Here is a 6,545-nt window from a genome sequence, read left to right as displayed (position 1 = left end):
TTCATAAACAGTAGGGTGTATCTCGATGTCCTGGATAAACTGCCCACCACAGCCTGGTCATTCTGGCCCCCTAATACTCCCCAGTCTCTGATTGGCTATCTGTCTCTCAACCCTTTACTACCTAACAGCTAATGTGTGGTGAGCATATCAGCATAAAAATGGCTGCTGCTGCATCATATACAGTCATATGAAAAAGTTTGGGAACCCCTCTCAGCCTGCATAATAATTGAATCTACTTTCAACAAAAAAGATAATAGTGGTATGTCTTTCATTTCCTAGGAACATCTGAGTATTGGGGTGTTATCTGAACAAAGATTTTTAGCGAAGCAGTATTTAGTTGTATGAAATCAAATCAAATGTGAAAAACTGGCTGTGCACAAATGTTGCTTATTTGAATGCCTGTCGCTGCTCAATGCTGATTACTTGCAACATCAAATTGGTTGAATTAGCTTGTTAAGCATTGAACTTCATAGACAGGGGTGTCCAATCATGAGAAAAGGTATTTAAGGTGGTCAATTGCAAGTTGTGCTTCCCTTTGACTCTCCTCTGAAGAGTGACAGACAGCATGGGATCCTCAAAGCAACTCTCAAAAGATCTGAAAACAAAGATTGTTGAGTCTCGTGGTTTAGGGAAAGCTACAAAAAGCTATCTGAGAGGTCTAAACTGTCAGTTTCAACTGTAAGGAATGGAATCAGGAAATGGAAGGCCACAGGCACAGTTGTTAAACCAACCCAGCAGGTCTAGCAGGCCAAGAAAAATACAGGAGCGGCATATGCGCAAGATTGTGAGAATGGTTACAGACAACCCACAGATCACCTCCAAAGACCTGCAAAACATCTCGCTGCAGATGGTGTATCTGTACATCGTTCTACAATTCAGCGCAATTTGCACAAAGAACATCTGTATGGCAGGGTGAGGAGAAAGAAGCCCTTTCTGCACTCACGCAACAAACAGAGTCGCTTGTTGTATCAAATGCTCATTTAGACAAGCCAGATTCATTTTGGAACAAAGTGCTTTGGACTGATGAGACAAAAACTGAGTTCTTTGGTCAGAACAAAAAGTGCTTTGCATGGCGGAAGACGAACACCGCATTCCAAGAAAAACACCTGCTACCTACTGTCAGATTTGGTGGAGGTTCCATCATGCTGTGCGGCTGTGTGGCTAGTTCAGGGACTGGGGCCCTTGTTAAAGTCGAGGGTCAGATGAACTCAACCCAATATCAACAAATTCTTCAGGATAATGTTCAAGCATCAGTCACAAAGTTGATGTTACGCAGGGGCTGGATATTCCAACAAGACAATGACCCAAAACACAGTTCGAAATCTACAAAAGCATTCATGCAGAGGGAGAAGTACAATGTTCTGGAATGGCCATCACTGACTGATCAAATTTAACTGAACTGGAGAGATTTTGTATGGAAGAATGGTCAAAAATACCTACATCCAGAATCCAGACACTCATCAAAGGCTATATGAGGTGTCTATTGGGGCACAGAGCAGGGAATATAAAGAAGTACTGCAGGATTTTATTTCTATTGCAGACCAAGCCAGTGTCTGTTCATCTATTTGTGCTCAGGTTTTTATAGCTTATGTGTTTGCTGCCCAGTAATAAAACTGAAAGTTAGGTAGAGTCATGCCACATTCTGCCTTAGGTCTTTGTAGGGTCGCTCTTTGGATATGTGGATGTTTTGTGTTCCAAATAAATGAAGTTATGGTTGAATCTAATTGCTTAAAAAATGATTTATTGATGCATATTGAAATGCTTTGAAATAAAAAGAGAAGCTTAACAGGGATATTCATCTTAACAACATTAATTCTTCCAGCTAGATTGAGATGAAGGGTTGACCATCTATGCATCCATCCATCCTCTTCCGCCTATCCAAGATCGGGTTGCGGGGGCAGCACCTTGAGCAGAGATACCCAGAGTTCCCTCTCCCCGGCCACTTCTTTTAGCTCTTCCGAGGGAATCCCGAGGCATTCCCAGGCCAGCCGGGAGACATAGTCCCTCCAGCGTGTCCTGGGTCTTCCCCAGGGCCTCCTTCTGGTTAGATGTGCCCAGAACACCTCACCAGGGAGGCGTCCAGGGGGCATCCTGATCAGATGCCCAAGCCACCTCATCTGAGTCCTCTCCATGCAAAGGAGTAGCGGCTCTACTCTGAGCCCCTCCAGGATGACTGAGCTTCTCACCTTATCTTTAAGGGAAAGGCAAGACAACTTGCGGAGGAAACTCATTTCAGCCGCTTGTATTCGCGATCTCGTTCTTTTGGTTACTACCCATAGCTCATGTCCATAGGTGAGGGTAGCAACGTAGATCAACTGGTAAATTGAGAGTTTTGCATCACGGCTCAGCTCCTTTTTCACCACGACAGACCGATGCAGAGCCCACATCACTGAGGATGCCGCACCGATCCTCCTGTCGATCTCACGCTCCATTCTTCCCTCACTCGTGAACAAGATCCCGAGATACTTAAACTCCTCCACTTGGGGCAGGATCTCGCTCCCAACCCTGAGAGGGCACTCCACCCTTTTCTGGCTGAGGACCATGGTCTCGGATTTGGAGGTGCTGATTCCCATCTCTGCCGCTTCACACTCAGCTGCGAATCGACCCAGAGAGAGTTGAAGATCATGGCCTGATGAAGCAAACAGGACAACATCATCTGCAAAAAGCAGTTACCCAATCCTGAGTCCACCAAACCAGACCTCCACAACACCCTGACTGCGCCTTGAAATTCTGTCCATAAAAGTTAGGAACAGAATTGGTGACAAAGGGCAGCCCTGGCGGAGTCCAACTCTCACTGGAAACGGGCTCGACTTACTGCCGACAGGGACCGAACAGCCCTTATCAGGGGGTCCGGTACCCCATACTCCTGGAGCACCCCCTACAGGATTCCCCGAGGGACACGGTTGAACGCCTTTTCCAAGTCCACAAAACACATGTAGACTGGTCGAGCAAACTCCCATGCACCCTGCAGGACTCTGCTAAGGGTGTAGAGCTGGTCCACTGTTCTGCGACCAGGATGAAAACCACACTGTTCCTCCTGAATCTGAGGTTTGACTATCCGACGGAGCCTCCTCTCCAGAACCCCCAAATAGACTTTTCCAGGGAGGCTGAGGAGTGTGATCCCTCTGTAGTTGGAACACACCCTCCGGTCCCCCTTCCTAAAGAGGGGGACCACCAACCCGGTCTGCCAATCCAGAGGCACTGTCCCTGATGTCCATGCGATGTTGCAGAGACGTGTCAACCAAGACAGTCCTACAACATCCAGAGCCTTGAGGAACTCCGGGCGTATCTCATTCACCCCCAGGGCCCTGCCACCAAGGAGTTTTTTGACCACCTCGGTGACCTCAGTCCCAGAGATGGGGGAGCCCACCTCAGAGTCCCCAGGCTCTGCTTCCTCATTGGAAGGCATGTTAGTGGGATTGAGGAGGCGTTCAAAATACTCCCTCCACCGACCCTGACACTGCACTGCTTCCCCCTCCTGAGCCGCTGGATGGTGGACCAGAATCTCCTCAAAGCCGTCCGAAAGTCGTTCTCCATGGCCTCCCTAAACTCCTCCCACGCCCGAGTTTTTGCCTCAGCAACCACTGAAGCCTCATTACGCTTGGCCTGCCGGTACCTATCAGCTGCCTCCAGAGTCCCACAGCACAAAAGGGTCCTGTAGGACTCCTTCTTCAGCTTGACAGCATCTCACACCACCAGTGTCCACCAACGGGTTCGGGGATTGCCGCCACAACAGGCACTGACCACCTTACGGCCACAGCTCCAGTCAGCCGCCTCAACAATAGAGGCACAGAACATGGCCCATTTAGACTCAATGTCCCCCACCTCTCTCGGGATGTGGTTGAAGTTCTGTCCTGGTGCCAAGTGCACATATGAACACCCCTATGCTTGAACATGGTGCTCATTATGGACAATCCATGACGAGCACATAAGTCCAATAACAAAACATCGCTCAGGTTCAGATCGGGGGGGCCATTCCTCCAAATCACGCACTTCTAGGTCTCACTGTCATTGCCCACGTGAGCACTGAAGTCTCCTAGTAGAATGAGGGAGTCTCCAGAAGGTATGCCTTCTAGCACCCCCTCCAAGGACTCCAAAAATGGTGGGTACTCCAAACTGCTGTTCGGCGCATACGTGCAAACAACTATTAGGATCCATACCCCCACCTGAAGGTGGAGGGAGGCTACCCTCTCGTCCACCAGGGTAAACCCCAATGAACAGGTTCCAAGTCGAGGGGCAATAAGTATGCCCACACCCACTTGGCGCCTCTCACTGGGGGAAACTCCAGAATGGTAGAAAGTCCAGCCCCTCTCAAGGAGATTGGTTCCAGAGTCCAAGCTGTGCATCGAGGTGAGCCCGCCTATGTCTAGCTGGAACCTCTTAACATCGCGCACTAGCTCAGGCTCCTTCCCCTTCAGAGAGGTGACATTCCACATCCCAAGAGCCAGCTTCTGTAGCCGAGGATCTGACCTGCCAAGGTCCCCGCCTTTGGCCACCACCCAGCTCACACTGCACCCGACCTCCTTCGCCCCTCCCATAGGTGGTGAGCACATGGGAAGGGAGACCCACGTTGCCTATTTGGGCTGTGCCCGGCCGAGCCCCATGGGTGCAGGCCCGGCCACCAGGTGCTTGCCATTGAGCCCCACCTCCAGGCCTGGCTCCAGAGGGGGACCCCGGTGACGGTTCAGCAAACCTTCCATGACAACTTCCCCCCCAACCCCCTCAGACCATCTATGCAAGTCTTGCTTAATTTTTTCCATACAGACGGCGAAATTTTGTTGATAAAGAGCTTTATGTTTACTTGTGATATTTACCCCTAGGTAGTTAAACTGATTTGCAATGATAAAAGGCAAGGTGTCCAATCTAATATTGTATGCTTGAGAATTCACTGGAAAGAGCACACTTTTATTCAAACTAATTCTGAGACCAGAGATCTTTTGAAATTCTGTAAGTGCTGTTAAGACTGCAGGCACAGTATTTTGTGGGTCTGATATATACAGGACCATATCATCTGCATATAGAACAATTCTCTGTTCAAGATCTACTCTGATAATCCCCTTTATCTGATAAGCATTTTGACAGTGTATTGCCAGTGGTTCAATGGTGACTGCAAATAGCAGTGTTGACAAGGGGCATCCTAATCTGGTACCTCGTTCTACTGTAGTTTAAAGTAGTCTGAACAAATGTTGCTAATACAAACTGAAGCTTCTGGATTGGTATACAGTAGTTTCATCCATGCACAAATGTTCGGGCCAAACCCAAATTTCTCTAATGTAGTGAAAAGGTAGTTCCATTCAATCATGTCAAATGCTTTTTCTGCATCCAACGATAATATCATCTCTGGGGTGTTTGACTTTGCTTGTGAATATATTACATTAAACAGGTGTTGAAGATTGGAAGCTAAGTGTCGGCCTTTAATAAATCCAGTTTGATCTTGTGATATTACCAAAGGCGGCACTATCTCTAGTGCTAGGATTTTTGAGAGTATCTTAACATCATTATTCAGAAGTGAAATTGGTCTGTATGATGCACAATGTAATAAGTCCTTATTTTGCTTAGGAAAGATGGTGATTAATGCTTGGCGAAAAGTTTGAGGTAGACTTTGATTGTCTGTAGCTTCTGTAAATGTTGCTAATAAGAGGGGAGCTAGCTGATTGGAGAACTTCCTAGAAAATTCTACAGGTTAGCCATCAGGGCCTGCTGCTTTCCCGCTTTGAAGTGACTTTATAGCATCTAGTAATTATGATTGCACTAAAAGTATCTATTTGTAGTATCTGTAATGTATCCAGAAATGCATTAGATTGTGTGTTGTCTTCTTTAAACTCAGTAGAATATAAGGATTTACAGTATAGTAGTTTCTAAATGTGTGCATTATATTTTTATGGTCAATGGTTTTATCTCCGTTCGTGTCAGTGATTGCTGGGATTGCCCTGCGAACTTCTTGCTTGTGGATTTGTCAAGCTAAGAGCTTATTAGCTTTCCCTTCATGTTCATAGTTATGATGACTTGATTTAAAAATGAGTTGTTCAGTTTCTTTGGTTGTTAAGAGGTTGAGTTCTGAAAGCAGAGCCTGCCTTTTCCTATGAAGAGCCCCACTTGGACACCTGGCATGTTCTTCATCTATTGTAGTAATTTCGCTGGTTAGCTCTTACACTTTCTTGATTTCTAATTTATCTCTGTGGGAAAGATATTAAATAATCTGTCCTCTTAAGAAGGCCTTTAGAGTTTTCCAGAGTATTCCTGCAGAGACCTCTGAGGATGTATCTGTCTCTAGGAAGAAACTGATTTGTTTGGATATTAATTCTGTACAGTTCTCATCTGCTAATACGTTGTAGAAGTGGGTTAAGATGCCATCTGTGAGATGAGTGTGTGGAGCCTAATGATTTTAGCTCCAAGATCAGAGGGGCATGGTCGAAAATAACAATAGCATCGTACTTGCAAGATTTAATCGTAGGCAAGAAATTATTATCTGTAAAGAAATAATCAATTCTTGAGTAGCAATGATGCACAGGTGAGTATAAGGAATATGTTCTTGAGTTTGGGTT

This window comes from Polypterus senegalus, chromosome 4 (assembly GCF_016835505.1).
Source record: "Polypterus senegalus isolate Bchr_013 chromosome 4, ASM1683550v1, whole genome shotgun sequence".
NCBI classification, from domain to species: domain Eukaryota; kingdom Metazoa; phylum Chordata; class Cladistia; order Polypteriformes; family Polypteridae; genus Polypterus; species Polypterus senegalus.
The sequence above is the reverse complement of the archived record's forward strand: the minus strand, read 5'-3'. Positions refer to the sequence as shown.